Here is a 24,244-nt window from a genome sequence, read left to right as displayed (position 1 = left end):
ACAAGATGTGCTTATGTGGGGAGTGGTTCTCAGCACACTAAACCTGCCTATCCATGAGGGACCACCCGTAATTTCATCTGCCTGGTCTCTGACCACCACCGCCGGTGGTCCTCTACTGGAGCTCCTGGCCCCTCCCAGAAATCCGCCTATCTCTGCAGGAACACTCTGAGTTCCTGCCAACAGGATCCTTGACCTCCATCACAGGACCTCTTTTAAAGAGGCCTCAGCTAGGGAGTGCCAGGCCCAGGCTAGATCTGCCTATAGGCAGGAGGAATATCCTGAGTACCAGCCTTCCGGATCTTTGACCCCATCACCAGTCTTCAACTGGAGCTTGACTGCTGACCCCCATCACCGGGCCCCTACCAGTGGAGAGACTCATAGAGAGCTTGGACCACTGAGAGCTACAGACATCCAAGCTCAGACCCATCTAAGCCCACTGGGGAAGTACCATAAAGAGAGGGAGAGACCCCACCAACACCTACTGGAAGAAGCTATGGGAAGACATCAATACAAGAAAATACATAACAACAGAAAGACAAGCATGACACCACCAGAATCTAGGGAATCTACACCAAATAGACAGGAACACAACAAAGCAGATGAAGCAGAAGAGAATGACTTAAAAAGCATTGTCATAAAAATGATAGAGGCCCACAAAGAAGATGTGAGAAAATCCCTTAAAGAAATGGAAGAAAAACAAACAAAAAATTGGAAGAAAGGAACAAATTTCTTAAAGAAAGTACAGAAAGCAAAGAAAAAACAATTAAGCAGGTGAAGGAAATAGCTCAAGACTTGAAACCTGAAATACAAAAAATAAAACACAAACCGAAGGAATGCCGGAAATAGAAAAACTGGTCAAATGATCAGGAACTACAGACAGAAGCACAACCAACTGAATTCAAGGGATGGAAGAGAGAATCTCAGGCGTGGAAGATAAACTAGAGGAAATAGATTCACCGACCAAAGAAAATCATAAATCCAACAAATCCTTAACACAAAACATCCAGGAATTGTGGGACACTGTGAAAAGGCCAAACCTAAGAATAATAGGCATAGAGGAAGGTGAGGAAGCAAAGCTCAAAGGTGCAGAACACATATTCAACAAAATCATTGAGGAAAACTTTCCCAATTTGAAGAAGAATATGCTCATGAAAGTACAAAAAGCATACTGAACCCCAAATAGGCTGGACCAAAGAAGAAAGACCACTCGACATATAATAATCAAAACATCTAACATACGGAATAAAGAAAGAATATTAAGATCAGCGAAGAAAAGAGGACAGGTAACATATAAAGGCAGACCTATCAAAACTACACCTGACATTTCCATAGAAACCTTCAAGCCCAGGAGGTCCTGGATAGATGTTCTACAAGCACTAAGAGTCCATGGATGCAAGCCCAGGCTGCTATACCCAGCAAAACTCTCAATCACTATAGGTGGAGAAATCAAGATATTTAATGGCAAAGCCAGATTTTCATAATACGTATCTACAAATCCAGCCCTACAGAAAGTTTTGGAAGGAAACCTCCAACCCAAGGAAGTTAACTATGCTCACAAATACATAGGCAACAGATAATCCCACTATACAGAAACCAAGGGTAAAGCAGGACAAATATATTCACTATAACACTGCCAACAACAAATCTAAAACAAAAAAGCATTAAAAATCAATGGTCCTTACTCACCCTCAACATTAATGTTCTTAACTCACCTATGAAAGGACACAGGCTAACAGAATGGATACAAAGACAGAATCCATCCTTCTGCTGCATACAAGAAACACATCTAAGCTTCAAAGATAGATATTACCTCCAGGTAAAGAGTTGAGAAAAGATCTTCCAATCAAATGAACCCAAGAAGCAAGCAGGTGTGGCTATCCTAATATCTAACAAGTTAAACTTCAAACCAAAATCAATCAAAAGAGATAAAGATGGTCATTTCATATTAATCACAGGAGAAATCCAACAGTACAAAGTCTCAATTCTGAGCATCTATGCTCCAAATACAAAGGCACCCACATTCATAAGAGAAACGCTAATAAAACTCAAAGCTCACATAAAACCTCATATACTTATAGTGGGAGACTTCAACACACCACTCTCACCACTAGACAGGACCACCAATCAGAAACTCAACAAAGAAACAAAAAGACTAACAGAAGTTATGTCTCAACTGGGTTTAACATATATCTATAGAACATTCCATCCAAATACAAAACAATATACCTTCTTCTCTGTTCCACATGGAACCTTCTCTAAAATCAACCACATACTAGGTAGCATAACAAAGCTCTACAGATACAAGAGAATTGGAATAGTCCCCTATATCTTGTCAGACCACCATGCTTTAAAATTGGAATTCAACAACAACACAAATTGCAGAAAACCTACAAACTCATGGAAATTGAACAATGTGCAAATGCACCACACCTGGGTCAAAGAAATAAAGAAAGAAATTAAGGACTTTCTAAAACTCAACGAGAATGAGGACAGCATTCCCGAACTTATGAGACACTTTGAAAGCAGTGTTACGAGGGATATCATTGCAATAAGTTCCCATATGAAAAAAACAGATGATAGTCACATTAGAAAAATAACAGCACAACTGAAAGCCTTACATCAAAAAGAAGCAAACTCACCCCAGAGGAGTAGATGCCAGGAAATAATCAATTAGAGGCCTGAAAGCAACAATACAACAATACAAAAAATAAATGCAACCAAGAGTTGGTTGTTTTGAGAAAGTCAACAAGATAGACGAACTTCTATCCAAATTAACCAAAAAGAAGAGAGAGTAAATTAACTAAGTCAGAAACAGAAAGGGGAACATAAAAACGGACACTGAGGAAATCCACACAATTTTCATGTCATACTTTGAAAACCTGTACTCCACAAAATATGAAAATTCAAAGGAAATTAACAAATTTCTGGATAACTATCACTTACCAATTTTAACTCAAGACCAGACAAACAACTTAAATAGACCTATAACCCGCAATGAAATAGAAGCAGTCATCGAAAGCCTTCCAACCAAAAAACGCCCAGGGCCAGATGGCTTCAGTGCAGAATTCTACCACAAATTCAAGGAAGATCTAATACCAATATTCTTCAACTTGTTTTACATAATAGAAAGAGAAGGTACATTACCAAACTCTTTCTACAAGGCTACAATAACCTTAGTACCCAAGCCTCACAAAGACACAGCTAAGAAAGAAAACTACAGACCAATATCCCTGATGAATATTGATGCAAAAATACTCAATAAAACCATGGCAAATGAAACCAAGAACACATCAGAGAAATCATCCACCATGACCAAGTAGGCTTCGTCCCTGGATTGCAGGGAAGTTTTAACATATGAAAATTTATCAACGTGATCCACCATATAAACAAACTGAAAAAGAAAATCCATATGATCATCTTCCTAGATGCTGAGAAAGCCTTCGACAAAATTCATCACCCTTTCATGATGAAGGTCTTGGAGAGATCAGGGATAACAGGAATATACCTAAACATAATAACAGCAATATACAGCAAACCAACAGCCAACATCAAACTGAATGGAGAGGAGCTTCAGGCGACTCCTCTAAAATCAGGAACAAGACAAGGCTGCCCTATCTCTCCATATCTCTTCAATATTGTACTTGAAGTTCTAGATAAAACTATAAGACAACAAAAGGAGATCAAGGGGATCCAAATTGGAAAGGAAGAAGCCAAACTGTTTCTATTAGCAGATGATATATATGATAGTTTACATAAGTGACCCAATAAACTTTACCAGAAAACTCCTACAGCTGATAAACACCTTCAGCAAACTAGCAGGATACAAGATAAACTCAAAAAAAATCAGTAGCCCTACTTTATTCAGACGACAAAGAGGTTGAGAAAGAAATCAGAGAAACATCACCATTTACAATAGCCACAAACAACACAAAGTATCTTGGGGAAATGCTTACCAAACAAGTGAAAGACCTATATAATAAGAACTTTGTGTCTTTAAAGAAAGAAATTAAAGAAGATACCAGAAAATAGAAAGATTTCCCTTGTTCTTGGATAGGTAGGATATAGTAAAAATGGTAATCTTGCCAAAAGCAATCTACAGATTCAATGCAATCCCCATTAAAATCCCAGCACAATTCTTCACTGACCTTGAAAGAATAATATTCAACTTTATATGGAAAAAGAAAAGACCCAGGATAGCCAAAACATCCCTGTAAAATAAAAGAACATCAGGAGGCATCACCATCCCTGACTAAATGTCCTTCTACAGAGCTATAGTTCTGAAAACAGCCTGGTATTGGCACACAAATAACAGGTAAACCAATGGAATCTAATGGAAAATCCTGATATAAACCCACACACCTATGAACACCTGATTTTTGTCAAAACAGCTAAAAGAATACAATTGGGGGTGGGGAAGGAAAGCATCTTCAACAAATGGCGTTGGCACAATTGGATGATGGTGTGTAGAAGACTGTAGATAGACCCAGGTCTATTGCCATGCACAAAACTCAAGTCCAAATGGATCAAACACCTCAACATAAATCCAGACACACTAAACATCTTAGATGAGAAAGTAGGAGGTACCCTTGAACAAATTTGTTCCCTGAACATAACTCCAGGAGCACAAACAGTGAGATCAACCATTAATAAATGGAACATCCTCAAACATAGAAGCTTCTGTAAAGCAAAGGACACAATGGACAAGACCAAACGTCAGCCCACAGACTGGGAAAAGATTTTCACCAGTCCTATATCTGACAAAGGGTTGATCTCAAAAATATACAAAGAACTCCAGAAACTAGTTAACAAAACACCAAATAACCCTATTAAAAAAATGGGTTACAGAACTGAAGAAAGAATTCTCAATAGAGGAAATCAAAAAAGCTGAAAGACACTTAAGAAAGTGCTCAACATCCTTAGCTGTCAGGGAAATACAAATCAAATCAACTTTGAGATACCATCTTATTCTTGCCAGAATGGCTAAAATTAGAAACACCAATGACAACTTATGCTGGAGAGGATGTGGAGAAAGGGGAACACTCCTCCACTGCTGGTGGGAGTGCAAACTCATACAGCCATTTTGGAGATCAGTATGGCAGTTCCTCAGGAAAATGGGAATTAGTTTACCACAGGACCCGGCAATTCCCTCTTAGGCATATACCCAAATGATTAACATCCATGCAACAAAGACATCTACTCAACTATGTTCATAGTGGCATTATTTGTAATAGCAAGAACCTGGAAGCAACCAAGATGGCCCTCAATTGAAGAATGGATAAAGAAGATGTGGCACATGTACACAATGGAATACTACTCTGCAGAGAAAACTAATGGAATCTTGAAATTCGAAGGCAAGTGGATGGCACTTGAAGAAACCATCCTGAATGAGGTAACCCAGTCACAGAAAGAGGAACATGGTATGTACTCACTCATGTATGGATTTTAGACATAGAGCAAACGATCACCAGCCTATAATTCACACCACCAGAGGAACTAGGATACAAGGTGTATTCTAAGAGATTCATATAAAGTCCCTCACAGAAGGGGGAAAGGGCAAGTCACCAAGAGCACATGGGAAGTGGGGGAGGGGGGAGGCAGTGAATGGAGAGAGAAGTAGGAGAAAGAGAAGGGGAGGAGAGGAAAGCACATTTGACTAGGGAGAATGAACCATTGTAGAAATAGAAGACAGGAGAGAGAGAGAGAGAGAGAGAGGGAGAGAGAGAGAGAGAGAGAGAGAGAGAGAGAACATAAAAGAGGGAGCCATTATTGGTTTGAAGAGAAAACTGAACCTAAAGAAAGATCTAGAGACCTACAAAACTGCTGCCAACTAACAATTTGAGCAACCGTGGAAAGGCTACCATAAATGCCATCCCCGGATAGTGAGATCAACAACTAACTTATCCACTATCATGGAGCCCTCATCTAGTACCTGATGGAAACAGAAAAAAACACCTAGAATTAAATCCTGCGTTGAACTAGAATCCAGTTACAGAGGGAGAGAACAAGACCAGGTTGCAGAAACACATAGAGACAGCTGACCTGAACAAGGAAGAGCTAATGGGACCCCAGACTGATAGCTGGCAATCCAGCATGGGACTGACTCAGATCCCCTGAATATGGGTCTCAGCTAGAAGGACTAAGCATTCTAAGGGACCTCAGACAATCAAACCAGCATGTATTCCTGGTGCACAAAAGGACCTTGTGGACACATCCCCCTTGGAGGGATACTGCCTTAACCTAGAGACATGAGAGAAGTCCTACTCCATACTTCAAATGACTTTCCAGATTTACATGATCCCACCTGGATGGCATTGCCCTCCATGTGGAATTGGGGTGGGGGATGGGAGGGGAAAGTGGTCAGGATGCACATGAGGGGGGAAGAGAGGGTAAGAGGGAGAGAGGGAGGGAGAGGGAACTGGGACCCACATGTAAAATAAAAAAATACATAATAAAAAAAGAAAGAAAGAAGCAATCAGTGAAAATAAAAAGAAAAAAAAAGATGTGCTTATGAAAGAAAGGAGTATTCATCCTTGTACAATATTTGATTCTTGGCTATGGAATAGTATATAAAGGCCAATTGCATGTGCCATTGTCCTTCTAAAATGAAGCTTTAATAATTTTGTTCTGTGAACTATGCATTTTTCTCTGTGAGCTCATAAAAAGTATTTGTATTCAGTGTCTGTCCCCAGTGACTTAGTTGGTGTTTTCAATTGCTGTGCTAAAACACCATCACTAAAAGCAACTTGAGGAAAAAGAGCTTGTCCCATCTTACATACTGTAGTTTGTTACTCTGGGAATTCAAGACAGGAACCCAGAATTACAACCTGATGGAGAAACCTTGGAGAAGAGCTGCATACTTGTTTCCTCCTTATGGCTTACTCAGATTGCTGATTTAAAGTACCTAAGACCACCAGTACAGAGCTGTATAAACACAATACACAGGGCCTTCCCACATCAAACATTAATAAAATGCCCTACACACTAATCTGGCAGGGGGCACTATTTCAATTGAGGTTCTTTCTTTCCAGATGACTCTTTCTTGTGTCAAATTGATATAAAATTATCCAGCATATCCAGTAATGTGTCAAAACATAATCAGTGACAGCAATATATTAGTAAGCTTACGTTTTTAGCTGACCATCATTTGACATTTGATCCTAAATAAACACAATATATAGCAAAGCAAAAATAAATTAATAATTCAGTTGTGCCACAAGAGAGCTTTGTTACAGGATTCACAGAGTATTTCACCTGATTTAAGTTTTCATATTATATTTTATTCTCAAGTTCCTTCAATTTCCATTGACAGAAGCAAACATGAGTCCCTCTGCTACTGCAAGGTTCTGTTATTAGCAGGTTCTATATGGTCCATGTTGATCTTACCTGAAGGACTGTTTTAGTTTGAACCAGGCATTGTTAATATGGGACTGAATCCACAATGTGGCCCCATATACAGATTTTGTTAAGGCTCACTTAAGATGATGGCATTATTATAACCCTTATATTAGGATTGGGCATTCCATTAGATTCATAAAGTAGCAGTAATCCTCTTGGGTAAAGTTGGTCCTCAGTTGGCCACTATACTTTTCTGTATCCCATGTTTATTTGTTGGTATTTCTTTGTTTGGGGGGTTTAACTTTGACTTCACAGAAATCTCAGCTTTTCTGTTCATAAATCTTGAATTCTTGAATGTGCGTTTTCTAAATACAGAAGGAAAGCTCACATTGTTCCCATATTGGCTTCAATTTTCATTCTTCAGCTTTCTATTACACTTTCTTTGCTACCCATGCTCAATGGTGCAGACACATATGCAAATTTCATGTTCATTGCAGTGCATGCTTAGAAAACAAGGTGTACTGCTTCTCAGGTAAGGGTGGGTGCTTCATTTCTGTTTTGATGAATTTTCTACATGTGTGTCATTTTTATGTTCTCTTTTCCTCTCTCTCTCTCTCACACATACACACACACACACACACACACTCACACATTAATATATGAATTCACATGTTTTACCTATGCTTAACAATGTTTCTGCATGGTGGTATGACAGGCAGGAATATAAAAGCATAGTATTGCATAGACAAGCAGTACAGAAATATCCTAATTTCTGAAGTATGTATCATCTTTAAAATGGTGAACCACATACTCTAGTCAAGGCCACACACATAAGAGTGGTTATGCATACAAATTTGTCTAGATGGGGCAGATAGATAAGACATTTGGTGAGGGAGTGTTATCCAAGAGCCATGGAGTATATCTAATAAGAGTTAGGATAGGAGTAATTGTGTTCAAAATACACTGTATGGGACTATCAAAGATTTAATAAGACTGTTTTTATATATTAAAATTCTCAAGTTCTCCCTGAATCAAAAATCAGCAACTATTTCCCAAATGTAAAAATCAGAAACTGCCGTTGGTAGATGTAAATTCTGCCTTTACAAAACACCTCAAGTCATTCTGGTGATTGAACACACTTGAATATAATCAATATAAATACTAGCTTCTGTTAACTGATTATAAAAACACTTTTACTTAAGCCCCACCCTATACAGGGATCACTCACCTAAAGTTACTTTCTAGGTTACACTAATGGCCTGAAATTTTGCTTTTTAACCTCTTTAAGTTTTCATTTATGACCAACATTTTCATATTAAATTTTTATTCACATTGTGTCAAATTTTCATGCTCAGGTGATCTATATAATCTCTGATTTACTCATATTCAAGAGGGATCGCTATCAGAACTTGAAAGCATCAAGTTAATACAGTAAAACAATTTAAATTTATATCATATGGAATTTTCTAGATTAAAATACACACACAGAAATGATCTGACCCATGTGTATCTTCTCAGTGAATTAAGATCCAGGGATACAATTCTCACACCTCCAGACTAAGTTTTCCTGACCACACACTGAATCAGAACAGAGAAGACCAAGAGCCACAAGTTTTAGTTACAGCAGATGCCCAAATCATCACAGATCAGAAGCTTCTCTTGTCTCTTCAAAGGCTTTGAATGAGCATAACCTTAGCTTAAGGTAATGTTAGTCTTTGCTCAATTCTAAGGTTTTGAGATGGGCAAATGTACCTCCATTACAGAGAGAGAGAGAAAGAGAGAGAGACATGAAAATAACAACAATGATTCTGACACTTATCTTCATCAAAGTTCTGGAAGACATAAGCTGGAAGGTTCACAGCCCCATAGGAAAGGATGCAAAACTCATGGAAAGCAACAAATATCACAAAGAACAGCTTAGTGAATCATTCCAACTGTGCCAGGCCAATTTCATTTCACAGTATGACAGGTTATTAGATAAGGAGATGGGGTTTCACAGGCCTTCAGCGGGGAATTTACAAAAGTCTCTCAAGATATCCTTGCAACTTATATAAAGAAGTATGGTCTCAACAGCGGCCCTAAAATAGATTAGAATGTGGTTGAATGATCATAACTAAATGGATCTGTGTCTTTGGTGATATGCCTTCTAGTATATTGCCCTTGCTTCACTCAAATTCAGTAATGCATTATTGCCATAATAAAAAGATAAAGGAAATTCATGCCACTGTTGAAAGTTTCATGTAAATTAGGAGATAGCCAAATGAAGTGGGTGACAGGTTCAAGATCCAAAGTAGTCTCCTAAGAATGAAACCTAATTGAATGAAATTTGGAAACTGTGACTTCAAGTGCTTGATCCTTCCAGAAAAATTACAGTGTTAGAGCAGGAAGCAGTTAAACTAATGGTAATTAATAATTTAAAAAGGGCTTACAGCTTTATTTAACAATAAATGACACATGAATTATCAATGTGATTAAGTCACTAAAATTGTTTAAGAAACCACGCTTCAGGCTTAAGAACTAGCCTGAAATTCAGGAAAATTATGGCATGGTTACCTAAGAATCTTGAAATCTCACCACAATAAAAACCTAGATAAACCCAGGCTCCTGAGTACACCCATTTATCTTACAGATAGTTCTCATACCTTCCTATCATATTCCTTCCCTCCCTGCAAAACACACACACACACACACACACACACACACACACACACACACACACACACACACACACACAGTTGTTGGCTAACTCTCACTTTGGATCTTAATGTGGATGCCAAATATCCTGAACTTGAAGACCATATAAGTACTACTTAAAAAAAAAAAAAAGAATTACTAGTTAACAGCCATAGATTAGTGCTAATAGTTGATAGGGGTGGTCTTCTGTATGCTGTGAATACAGGTTTTTCTTATAGGTTGATGTATAAAGCTGTTTCAGCCAATGGAAAGCAGGATGTAGCCAGGCAGGAGGTATAGATGGGGCTACCAGACTAGGGAAATTCTGGGAAGTGGAATGCAGAGAGTGAGCCATGAAGGAGATACCATATAGCTACTGGGAAAAATAGGATGTCAAGTATTCTCTGGTAAGCCAAGACCACAAAGTGATACACAGATTATTAGAAATGTGTTAATAATTAGGAGAGAGAGATAACCAATAAGAAGCCTAAACTATAGGCCAAACAGTTTATAATTGATATAAGCCTTTGTGTGTTTATTTGGAAATAAATGGCTGCAGGACAAGGCAGGACAGAAACTGCCTTCACATAATAGGTTCCCCTATGCACTGTTACCTTTTTACTCCTGTAATATGATCATCATACTCTGCTTACAATCTTATCCTCAAACATATGAACATCTCTCAGTTAAGATATGCTCCATAAATATTTACTGGACAATTGAGTGAGGTGATACATATGATACTCCAGGGCAGTGAAAGAAATTAAAAATACACAAAAAGGTAAGGAGCAGAAAGAAATATAGCCCCTTTCCTAGAAACACCTGCCCTGGAACCCTATTCCAGGGATGAGCTCCCCTCAGTGGCTATTTAATACAAAGTGGTCAGCCATGAAACTATGTACAAAAAACAAAAACAGACTCAGCAGATTATATTTATATATTTGTGGATATACACATATATAGAGAAATAATACTTAAAGTATAAGTTACTATCAATCTGAGATGGAGGTGGCATGGGAGGTCTTGGAGTAAGAATGCCTGAGAGAGGATGGAGGGAAGAAATAGAAGGGGAAACTGATGTGATTCTATTAAAATAGAATTAAAACATATTATTTAAGGGTTGGATATTTAGCTCAGTGGTAGACTGTTTACCTAGTTTGGCCTCAGCTCCAATAAATAAATAAATACAAAATGTATTATTCAAAAACTAAATTTAAAAAAGCATTATTCATTAAAGGAAAGTCCAAACAAATTTTTTTATCTATTTATAATAGAATTAATAGTAGAATCTTTGAGATACATGGTTTAATATGGTTCACACATCATGGCTTTCCAGCAAGTCTATCAATAATGGATATGTCTCTATGGGAAGAAATTAAGGCAGAGTGCTTGGCAGGAGTGTAGGCTGTGTGGTTCCATGACATGAATGCCTTCAAGGAATTCAAGCACAGGATGTAACATAGGATAAGATGCTAATTTCCTTCAAAGCTTGTGATTGTATGATGATGTTACAGAACTATATTCATCTATAATTCTTTGGGATGGTAGGGATCCAATTTTTGCCAAAGAGAAATGACAGTTGTGGAAACATCTGTACAATGGAGGAGTCAACTGTCTTTTGACTTGATTTCATCTATTCTTGGAAACTGAATAATCTTTCATAAGTAGCATGAAATCTAAACCTTTCCCTTCATCTATATGATTAAACTCAGAGTTGAACCATTTTTTTTCCTTTGGAATACTGTTAAGGATGCATTGTCTATTTTATGCTCCCTAATGCCTTAACATGGCCTGCTAAAGGAGAGTGAGCTATTTCTCAAATATCCATTAGATTACATGCATTATCTCTCAGTCTCTCAATGGCCAATTCCCCTAAATGAGAATAGCCAATAGCTCAGTGTCAACATGGCCAGATTAATAGCTAGATATTGGATTATCTTTTTAAAAGTCTTCCTCTACATTAGATTGAATGGATTCTAGGGCTTTGATTACTATTGAAAGAAATCTTGCTATCTGAGTTTCTAGAGTTACCACCACAAATGATGGAAATTGATGTATATAGTACCTTTCTGGAGAGAGGCCCAGCCTCATCAGGACTCACAAACATTGCAATTTTTGTCTTGACATTGGACGAATCCAGCCCAAGGTTTGGGCATTTTCTCTTAACACTGCACTTAGGGGGAAATATTGATCTCAGTTCTGCTGATGATGACTCTCCCATTGCCATATTAGCATAGCCCATCTCTTCTTTGTATGATGTCAAATTCACAATAAATCTCTAGGAAGCCTGTCAATATCTACAAGAGCTACTGAGCTTACATATTTGCCTAGAGTGACTTTTCTTTGTTTTACCAAGAGGATGACCTGTCAGACAGGACAGGGTTCTAAAGGAAGGGGCTGTTCCCATTATTGCCATTTACATCACTAAGAAAACAACCCACCAGAAAATAGACTGAGAGACTCTTTGCATGAACCGAAAGAAAGACAATGAGAAATCCTATCAGTGTGAAACTCAGACAAAACATAGCCCAATAATATACTAGGAAAAAGAATATTCATATTTTATTTTTCTACTTTCACCATCCTAACAATAGTTGTGATCATGATGAAAGCTATTATGTAACTTAATTTGTGTACATTTTTTTTATCTTGGCTACTTTAGCAATCATAAAGTACTATTAAATATTAAGTACATTACAAAATAACTCTTTTAACTTACAGTGACACTACAAAAAAAAAAAAAAAGCACTGTCATCATCTGCACTAGCACAGGTGCTGTGTTCTGTCCCTTAGAATGCATCGTAGAACTTAAGATTTCATTGTTCATTTGCTTTGCCTGCCGAGGATAATGACTGAGTACCTGTACAGAGAAATGTAGGCAGCCAAAGGGATCTTCCTTGGCTAAGGCTAAAGTTGGTTACCCTCTCTGGTTGCCATTTTACTTTTGGGTATCTTGGTAGGACATCCCATGTTCAGCTGACCATCCAAAGCCTGTTTAATAATGGTTCTACCACAATTTGATCCTATATGAGGTTCCTTCATTCACTTAAAAGTGTTATTCCCCAGGACACAACAAATAAATCTTCCATAGCCAGTTATCAGGAGTCCATTTTCCAAATTATCCCATTATCCCATTCAGGGCAAGCTTCCCATGTGAAGCTACACAGGTAGTAAGTGGTACAAGCAAATACTCCTGCTCCAGACTGAATGTTTTTGGCTACCCTGCTACAAGCTTCTTCCCATGAAGTCTTCACAATGTGTCTGCACCTCAGTTAGATTCATGGAGGAACATTATCCAAACAGAGGCACACTAATGCTCTTCAGGATATGCCAACAATGCTGACCCTGTTCAAGTAACTTCAGGAAATGGCACATTCTTACAAGTTCCAAGAGAAACTCCATTATAATACTTCAATTGGAAAGACAAGTTCTATAATTTTAAATAAAAATCTGTTGACCCAAACTTTACTAAACTGTCCAACAATAGGGACCTCTTAAGTGAAATGTCTATTGGCACCACTCTGTCCCTTAGGATCAGTCTGGAAATGAAGGACTGGAGACACTGCCACTCTTGCAAGCCTCATCATTTAAAATTGCTGACATCTGAGCAGACAGGCTTTTAACTTTTCATCCATTTCAATACAGAGTTCTTTGCATTCTGTTTCTTTTTTTAATTTAAAAGTTTTTATTTATTTTACATGCCAATCACAGTTTCCTCTCCTCCCATTTCCTCCTCCCACTGCCTTTCTGCCTCTGTCCATCCACTCTTCAGAAAGGATAAGGCCTCCCATGGGAAGTCAACAAAAGCTGGCATATCACGTTGAGGTAGGATCAAGCCCACCCCACCCCCCCACCCCCCACATCAAGGCTGGGTGAACAAGGCTGAGTGAACAAGGAAAATGTCCCAAAAAGTCAGCTCATGCACCAGGGACAGATCCTGGTTCCACTGCTAGGGCCCCCACAAACAAACTAAGCTACACAACTGTTACCCACATGCAGAGGGCCTAGGTCAGTCTCATGCAATCTCCCTAGCTGCCAGTCTAGAGTCTGTGAGCTCCCACGATCTTGACACCCAACTTGCTCATATAATTCCCCCTCCCTCTCTTCAATTGGACAACTATACTCTCTGAGGTCAGCCCAGTGCTTGGTTGTGGATCTCTTTATCTTCTTCCATCAGTTATTGGATGAAGGTTCTATGATGATAATTAGGGTAGTCACCAATCTGATTACAGTAGAAGGCCAGTTTAAGCACCATCTCCACTATTGTTAGAAGTCTTACCTCTGGTCATTCTTGTGGATTCCTGGGAGTTTCCCTGGCACCTGATTTCTCCCTTATGCCATAATGGCTCCATCTATCAAGATATCTTTTACATTGCTCTCTGTCTTCTTCCCTCCCGCAACTTGATCATCCTGACCCTTCATGTTCCCATCCTCCATCTCCTCCCATCTACCCCACTCCCAGTGGTAGTGATCCCATCTATTTCCCCTTCCCTTGGTGAATCACATATTGGAGTATTACTCTGTAGAAAAAAAGAAAAACAAAAACAAAAACAAACAAACAAAAAACAATGACATCATGAAATTTTCCGGTGAATGGATGGAACTAGAAAAACTCATCCTGAGTGAGTACTTACTCACAAATGGATATTAGACATAAAGCAAAGAATAACCAGGATGCAATCCATAGCCCAAGAAAACCTAGTTATCAAGGAGGACCCTAAAGAATACATTCTCTTTCTTAAAGAGTACTTTGTTTTATGGTCCCAAAACTCATAGAACTATCTTTACAGGATAGAAATTAGTTAACATCATATAAAAGGATGCACGCAAGTAAGGTTATAGGTCTGGATTCTAAATTCAACTCTAACATCATAGGGATTAAAAACTCTGCTGCCATTCTCAGCATATGTTTTTCCCTCTTCTATGGATAAAGAATGGGCTGGACTTGCTGACATATTGAGATGTCTTTCAGAATCAACATTATTGAATTCAATAGACTTTGGTTCTGCAACAATGGAGTACAGTAAATGTGCAGGTTTTAGTTACCCAGACACAGAAAGAAATGAAGGAAAGGAAGGAATGAAGGGACAGAGAGAGGAAGGGAAAGGAGGGAAGGAAAGAAGACTTTACTCAATTATTATCTGATGTTGGTGGAGGTAATAGAGATTGTAATGGAAGCAGCCACTGGGGAGGAATTACTACATTCTATCTGTGTTTATACACTATTTTCCCAGATTTCAAATGTAGAGAGTATCTAGCATAACCTAAGAGAACCCAAGACATATTATGATTTAACAAATGCATTTGGCATGGTATTGTTAAAAAATTATGATAAAGGCCATGGAAAAATTATTTTCTGGTGTTTTATCTGCCACGAACACTCAAAAACAACTCGTAGAAGGTTTAATGTACTAAAAAGTGCCATTAGACTACAGTTCAAATACTACAGATTAGGACCAAAATTTATATCCACAAGGAAAGAAAAGCGATTGAAATACCACAAACATTTAGAAAGATGAATTCCAGACAGAATAATATCCATAATTGATGAAGAAAAATAACCATTCATTCCCATTGTTGACCATACAAGAACAAATATACTTAAATTGCATTGAGTTCAAATTAGATTGGCCACTTGCATTTTGACTCTTAAGATTATTCAGCACTAGCCTTTATCTTTAAGGCATGAAACATCACCTGTGCTTAGAGGTCCACAATTGGAGGAATAAAGTCACATGAGTCCACGCCAGTTTCAGAGAAGTTTATCTGCAGATAGAGGAATGGGTAGCAAGCCATTCCTGGCAGTTTTCAAGCTTTGTTGATGATCCACTTGAACATGCTAAATGCAGCTCTTCACAACACAGGGATGTTGAGAAGGAGGTTTCTCCAGGGAATTTCTTGGACCAATTTCCCCTTTAAAGACCCAAGGCATAAGTCAACTAAAGGTGAGTGTCTTCAAAGCACAATAATAACCACTCTAATTAGACACCATTTCCTAAGCGGGGCATCAATACAGCAGCAGTGACTGGTACTAGTAAATTAAATTTTTTTAATCCTGCTGTAATCACTCCCCTGACATCCACAACCCTCCTGAAGCTCCTCTCTCAGTTATTTTTTATTTATTATAATTACTTTAGTAATAAGATTTGTTTCCTAGTTATTATATATGTTACTGTACAGAGTAACAAAAATAATAGCCAAAAAGAGTTATGTGTCTTATTTATCTCCTTGGCTGTTATTGGGCCAGGGGGAAGAGTGGTAAGCAGAGGAAAGCTGTAAATAGAGAAGAAAGTGTTTGTTGGGGAGTGAAGATATATGGGAACATATTGAAGAAAGTGTTTGTTGGGGAGTGAAGATATATGGGAACATATTTGCAAAAAACAAAAGCAGGACAATGAAGGAATAAGCTAATAATATAAAAGGGCAACATGGCTCACAGAGATAAATAATTGGACAAAGGCAACCTGGAATGCAGGGTGAGAATACAGGGTGGACCTTCATGACCAAAGTTTAACTGCTGTCTCTGTTTTTTTTTTTTTTTTTTTTTTTTTTTTTTTTTGTGTGTGTGTGTATGTGTGTGTGTGTGTGTGTGTGTGTGTGTGTGTGTATAATCTCTGGGTGCTGTATAAAAGGACCTGGAACTAGACAATAATGGGGCTCTGAGGTGGTTTTGCACAGCCAGCCCTAGAAAGAGAAGTTCCCTCTGGTTCCTGATGAGGAGAATTTTTGAGGAACCTGAGCTTCTTATGATGCCACGTTTGGGGTATATCTGGGAGACAATCTTCAGACTGGGAAAGGAGACTCCATGGACCCAAGACCTGGCTCATTACAAAAACACTGAAAACTCTTCCAGGTGTTTTCATAGAGGAAGCTGATGAGAAGCTGCCATCTCAGGGCAAGAAGTCAGGTTTTGAGTCCATTCTGATGGGCAACTAAGTCATTTAAAGACTAATCATGAAGAGGAGAAAAGAGTGTTAGTCTCAGTTCCTGAAATTCAAGCTTTCTATACAGCTATATTTTTGCCGCCATTTACTGAACTCTATGGCCAGTTTCTGATATATCATAGATATAAGTGCCATATATGATATCTAGATATATCAAAAAGAACCTTTGTCGCCTTCAACCTCATCTCTTCTCTCTATAGGATTTCTATCTTACTGGTATGGCCTATCTGGGTCTCTTTGTGAAAATGAGGAATGAAGAGCAAGATAAAGATGATTACACTGGCCTGGTCCAGCCACAGGAAGAGCTTTGATGATAACAATGAGATCCAGGCATCACAGCAGTGAGCAGAACCTCTTTTACTTTGTTCAGCACAGTTTAAAAGTCCTGTGATTTTCATCATGACACTGAACAGGTAAGGCACAGTGTGTAGGGCTTGTGACCCCATAATAAGTGGAAGCAACAAGGATAGAGAAGTTAAGTAACTAGTCCAAAGCCACTCAGATGAAAAGAATTTTAGTTGGACCTCAAGCAGGATCTTTTGATTGTCTGGTCAGGATTATACACTGTATTACCCCTGCAACCACCACAGAAAACAAAGCAGGAATCAGGATAATGAATGATCAAAAACTGTCCCCTTTGAGAAAGGCAATATGATCTTATGATGGCTCTGATAATAAGATAGAGGCAGCCTCCCTTACAAAGCAGACACCCTCCCAATGAGGTTTGAAACTCAATAACAGTTGTTAAAAAGCAGGGATGTCAGGGCCGTGCTTCCCACTTCTAGTCATTGACTTGTTTGTATTTTAGGAAGCCATGTATCTCACTAATAACATGGTAGACAGAATGGAAGTTGAAAAACTACATCCACAGTTGTTCCCTAGCAACTTCTAAGCTTATGCAGAAAGAGTGTTAGGAATTGGGGATGTTCTGAGGCCAATTGTCTAAAGGGGATATTGATAATGATGAGCCTCCCTCCATCCTGGTATCCCTGCTCCCATTTCTTTCCTCTCTAACAGGGTTGCAGGGGAGGAAAGACAGGAGTGACACTGAAATGCAGTCAAACATCAGAACTTGCTCAGCCAATGAAGGATCAAAACATTTAACAAAACAAACACATTTTCCCAAGATCCTCAGTCCCCACTTGATCAATGATTTTGCAACACTGGCTCATTTTTAATTTAATACTTCTGGGAAGTGATGGGGGGGAACCCATCAAATACCGGCACAGTTGGCAAGAGCTGGGTATTAACAGTTGGCAGCATTTATTATCGCTGTTTATGATAGCATAAATTAGGTTTATGCTGATATAATTAATAACCCTAAATTTGGGAATAATAAATAGTAATATTTATTCAAATCTGAAATGTCTGTGAAAGGCAAATGGAATCCTAAAGCACCAGATTCCATCTCCAGGTGAGGGCAATGCATGTCCAGAAATCCCAGCCCAAAGTGATATAGCATTGCACGTTATGCTAATGACTTAACAGCAGGACCTTGAGAGTTCCCAGAGCAAATCATTTCCATTCTGATCTCCAAGAACAAGTTCATCAGCAAGATTGAGAGTGTCAACTTTCCCCACTGTTCTGAGCCCACACAGTGCCTGTGGTTTATGAACAGAGGAGGATTGACAGTCACAGCAGACACCACATTTTTTATGGGTTTCCCTGTCTCCTTCCACCTGTCAGCAGAGGTGACAAGAAAGCTTTGCAATTTCCCTCTAGACCATGAGAATTACTGACAGGCATTTGCAAAAAAAAAAAAAAAAAAAAAAAAAAAAAACAAAAAACATTTAAGGAATGAACAACAACAACAAAAATAACCAAAAAAGAACAAATTTCTTTGATATCTTTTATTTTTATGTTCAAATTTGTAACTATCATTTTATGAAGTTGTGGGGGGGGACTATGAGATCAAAATATTCCTTTTACATGTTCTCTTTGTTTAATAAAATATCTTAGAACATGGAATAGAACAAGAGAGACTTCAATCCCTTCCATTTTCCATTGAGGGTAGGAGGTAGATGGAGAAAATTATAGTTCCTCTGACTGGATCAAAGTAACAAATTTCCCATTTTATAAATAAGCAAGACAAAGAAAAGAGGAGATGAGATATTCTTCACTCCCCTCCCCTCAGGGCCCCAAACACAGAGATATAAAAACAGAGTAGAACTAGAAACTAGACTAACAGTTCAATCAAATATTCAAGCCCTGTTACATGTCCAAAAATAAAGGATATTTCTTAAAAATAAATAAGTAAAAAGCATTCATTGTTAACCTGTTGTACTATAAACAATACAAAAGAATAATAGCACCCCAATAAAACCTACATGATCAGCCAGGCACAGTGGTGCATACTTTTAATCCCAGCACTTGGGAGGCAAAAGCTGAGGGATCTCTGCAAGTTCAAGGCCAGCCTGGTCTACACAGTGAGTTCAGGACAGCCAGAGCTACATAGTGAGACCCTGTGTCAAAAAACAAACAAACAACAATAACAAAACAGCTGTGTGGTCACAGGCCTGAGTCTTTAGTGCAGTGGAACACTGCCTATCTAGTTCATGCAGGGCCTTGGTTTGATTCCCAGCACTAAAGGAAGGGAGGAAGGGAAAGAGGAAGGGAGAAGGGAAGGATGGAGAAGACTGAAGTTTCAGTCCTGTTTCCCCTTCTTCTTCCCCGACTGAAGAAGTTTGGTTAAAATGATTGGTATAGGTTAAACTTTGACAGCTAAGGGTGAAAGGCCATCAGGGACCCATGCTCTGTAGACAGGACAGGGCTATGCATTGCCATGAGCCAACACTGAAGGAATAGCTTTGTAGCTGAACCTTCAAGAGACAATACAGAGTTTATGCTATCAGCTTTACCAGCCTCTAAAAAACAAAACAAACAACAGCAAAAACAAACAAAGGAACAAACAAAACTTAAATTCCAAAGGTCATACAGAAGCTTCTTTTACAAGTCTTCAGTTTGTGTTTTGTCTTCAGAACTTCAGGAAGGTATCTTTCAGAATAGGAGTGAACAAAGAGAGCCAGAGAAGCTGAAATGTGTTTAGAAGCAAAGAGATGTAGACACAAAAACAAAGAAAGAAGCAATAGTACAGACACACGCTGGAAGGTCAACCTTCCCTCTACTCCTTCTTGTCCTTCCTCTCATCCTGAAGAAGAGCCTGGTCCTTGGTCCTTGCTTTGTTGGAGGATGCTGCAGAATACCCATCACCAGGCATGCAAGCACAGGCCAGGAAACCTATGGAAACAGACTCCCTCCCTCCCATGCTCTGAAAGACTTAAAACCAGAAATCCTCCCAGCTTAGAAGAAGCCACAGATACCAAGCTTATTAAGCCTTAGCCTACTTGAAACCACCCAGAAATAAAATCAGGCTCCCTGCATGTCCTTGGTAATTCAAAAAAAAAAAAACATGAAAAGATGAATGGTAAGTAAAAGGGGGAGGAAACAAAACCACCCATGAAGTCAAGTGAACCTGCATCCCAAAATGCTAAGATGGAAATTTTCTCTTTTAATTTAACCTGTAGTGAAACACCTCTGTTTTGTCTGCCAGTATAGCACCCACATAATAATGTTTGAATATAGATTCATTTCTAATCAAAACTTTTCAGCACTTTCTCTGCTATAACTGCATAGGAGCCACATTTTAAGAGGTAGCAAAATAATTAGGTTGACTCAAAACTGGGAGATTCAACAAACACATATTAGACAATTTCCACTCCTCAATATCTAGAAAGCTTCAAGTGTCACCAGGATAGTGAACAAGAAGCTGTGATATGGTGAAGTTGTATAGCTTGGAAGCTAAATATAGGCTTTGCAGCCTGACAAACCTTAATTCAATTATTGACTCCAAAATTTACAAGATAGGTGGCAGAAACTGGAGAATGCCACTCAGTCCTATTGCTCAGTTCTTTTTTTAATCTGCAAATTTAGAGTAGAGGGGCAGGGGAGTTGTTATCAAAGAAGCTGATCACACACAGTGCTTAGAATCCTCCCTGGGTGACATCCACAGAGGCCCCATTCAAAAAAGTCACTAGAGGAAACAAGGGAGGCAAGGGAAGGACAAGAAGACCAATCAACACAACAGGAGCACCTACAGACAAGCAGTACTTATCAACACCACTTCTTCATTCTCCCAGGTACCCTGAGTGCTGCACTCCTGCCAAGAGACCAGAAGCAAGAACTAAATGGTACTTTACATTTGAAATCAGGCAACTCTCAACTCCTTCATCCTCTAGCTTCTGCCTCCTTGACCACTGAAACCCTAACCAGGCCAGTCCCTTCCCTAGTTTGCTTTCTTTTGCTGTGATAAATATTATGACCCAAATCAACCTGGGGAAAGTAAGCATTTATTTGGCTTATACTTCCATATCAGTGTATCACTGAGAGAAGGAAGTCAGGGCAGGCACTAAAGTAGGAACCTGGAAGCAGGAATAAAGCATAGACTAGGAAGGGGTGGAGATTTCTGTCTCACTACATCTGCCTACCTCAGCTACATTTCCTATACAGTCTAAGCCAACCCCCTCAGGCATGACACTACTCTTAGTGAGTTGAGCCCCCCTATATCAATTGAAAATTAGGAGAATGGCTCACACACTGCCACAGACAATCTCCTCCACTGAGATTCTCTCTTACTAGTGACTCTGACTTGTGACAAAATAACAGCTGGGACTAACTATGATAGTCCCCACTCAGAGTCTTCAACTCCAGCATTTGGAGCACCCATTCAAGACCCTAGGTTCTGGCCTCTATACTTTTCTCCTTCCTTCCTTACAGGGAATATCTGTTTCTTCTGTTCTTAAACCTTTATTTACTTTGTCTCACCATGTTGGGACAGTCAGACTTGTAACAGTCTTGGTACAGACCATTGTATGCACTCTTGTCATTCAAATAATCTGGTACCCTGAACATAACATTTATAATTTTAATGTCTGAATTTTACTGAGCACAACTCTTAAATTATCCATTGTTCTGTTGGGAATTTCATTCAGCATGACTGCCACTTTTCACCTTCACCAATTTTGGGCATGGGCACTTCCTTTAAATGCCAATGAATAAGTTGAATTAGGATTGAAATGTACTATCATCATAGAGCCTTCATCCAGTAATTGACAGAACCAGAAGCAGGAATCCACAACTAAGCTCCAGGCCGAGTTCTAGGAATCCAGCCAAAGAGAGGGAGGCAGAAATACATGATCAAGGGAGGTCAAAATCATGGAGAAATCTACAGAGACAGCTGAACAAAGCTCGTGGAAAGTCATGAACTCTAGACCTACAATTGTGGAGACTCCAGGGGACCAAACTAGACCCTCCATATGTGAGAGACAGTTATGAAGCTTGAATTATCTGAGAGGCCCCTGGCAGTAGGACCACGATACAAACCTGGTACATGAGCTAGCTTGTTGGAGCACATTTCCAATGGTAGGATGCCATGCTCAGTCTTAAACCATTGGAAAGGGTCTCGGCCCTGATCCAACCTATTTTTCCAGACTTTGTTGACTTCTCATAGGAGCCCTTACCTGTGAGGAGGAGAGGACAGGGAGTGAGTTGGGGGGGGGAGAAAATGGGGAGGGGGAAGGAGAACGGATGGGAAGAAGAACTATGGTTGGAATGTAAAATAAAATTTGAAAGAATAAAAAAATTATAAAAATATTTAAATGATAATGAATGAGTAACTGAAGAATAAATGATATAATAGAAGATAACTACCCAAAGAAAATTTAGAATATATCATCATTATAGCTGTTCTCAATCTCAAGTGGCTAGCTCAAAGACTATCTCCAGTGGTCTCTTCCATGTGACATATGTCATCTCTAAAACTCAAATGGATCGTCTGTTTATACCAGAACCATCTCAATTTGAACCACTTCTTTCTCCCTTAATGGTATATCTTTCAAAAATCTTTCCCTGTTTGCTGTGGGATAATGCTCTTGTACACTGAAAAGATTTGCCACTTGTATTGGCTTAATAAAATGCTGACTGGCCAGTGGCCAGGCAGGCAGAATAGGTGTGGCAATGAGATTAGGAGAATTCTGGGAAGAGGAAAGTCAGAGAAATAGTCTCCAGCCAGATACAGAGGAAGCAACATGAGAATGCCTTACTGAGAAAAGGTACCAAGCCACATAGCTAAACACAGAAAAGAATTATGGATGAATTTAAGTCATAAGAGCTAGTTAGTAATAAGCCTGAGCAATACGCCCAATAGTTTATAGTATACGCCTCTGAATATTTATTTTGGACTAAATGGCTGCAGGACTGAGTGGGACAGAAATGTCTGTCTACACCTCTTCCAGATTTTTTTCCTGTCCAGGATGATTGGTAATTCAAATGATCGCCCCACTCAATGAACCCAGATAAGTGTCCACACAGTGCCATCTTTGTGGGAATGAGCACCATGTATTACAAACAAAACTAACACGTATATACTGCACAATCCTGAGCAGGTAAGGAGACAGCTGATGTAAAACTAAGGATGGATTTCTCACCAGTCACCACTCTTTGGGAGTTCAGAGAAAATCATCCATTCCTGTTTGTTCAAATGGAAGGGAGAAATTACACACTTATAAAATAGTCTTCCAGCTGAATTCAACAAATCTGAGACCAAACACTCTAAGAACCCTCTGTGTATTAGCATATTAAAGATGCTTTAGCTTTAAATACACTGGAAATTAGAGCTGTGGTCGACATGGGGAAGAAGAGGCACAGGCAAAGCCCAGTGATAAAGCAAGCCCTATGTGACCCTGAGTCACAGAGGGGAAAAGAACCAACAGAAGAGGAGTGCTGTGACAATAAGTATTCACAGGCAGCTAAGTGATGTGTACATCCCAAAGCTTGCAGTAACAGGGAATGGCATTGTCTCTCATGGAAAGAGCTGGCAATATCAGAACATTAAGGCCCAAGCCAAGATGTGATTTCAAATTCCATAAAGAAGAACTAATAGTGTGCCAGCCAGTTGGTTCATCCTAGACAAAGATGGCAGAAAGCTGGGAAAGGTTTTGCCTTAGGTTCTTTCAGGCACCCTAAATATGAATGTCTAGGTTAATATGACTAAGTTTAGAATCTGTCTGTGGTGGGTCCAATACTCGCTTTGTATTGCCATCCAAAGTGGGGGAAAGCTGGTACATTAAAATTAACCAAGTTTTAGAGTATACAGGCTTGGTTCAAATACCAGTTGTGTAGCAAGTACATCACGTCATTTGGGCATGTCTCTCTGTGTGTCAATGAACACATGCATGCATGTGTATGCAGATGTATGTATGTATGCCTGTGTGTGTGTGCATATTACTTACCTATGT

This window comes from Phodopus roborovskii, unplaced genomic scaffold (genome assembly GCF_943737965.1).
Source record: "Phodopus roborovskii unplaced genomic scaffold, PHOROB, whole genome shotgun sequence".
In the NCBI taxonomy this organism is placed as follows: Eukaryota; Metazoa; Chordata; class Mammalia; order Rodentia; family Cricetidae; genus Phodopus; species Phodopus roborovskii.
The sequence above is the reverse complement of the archived record's forward strand: the minus strand, read 5'-3'. Positions refer to the sequence as shown.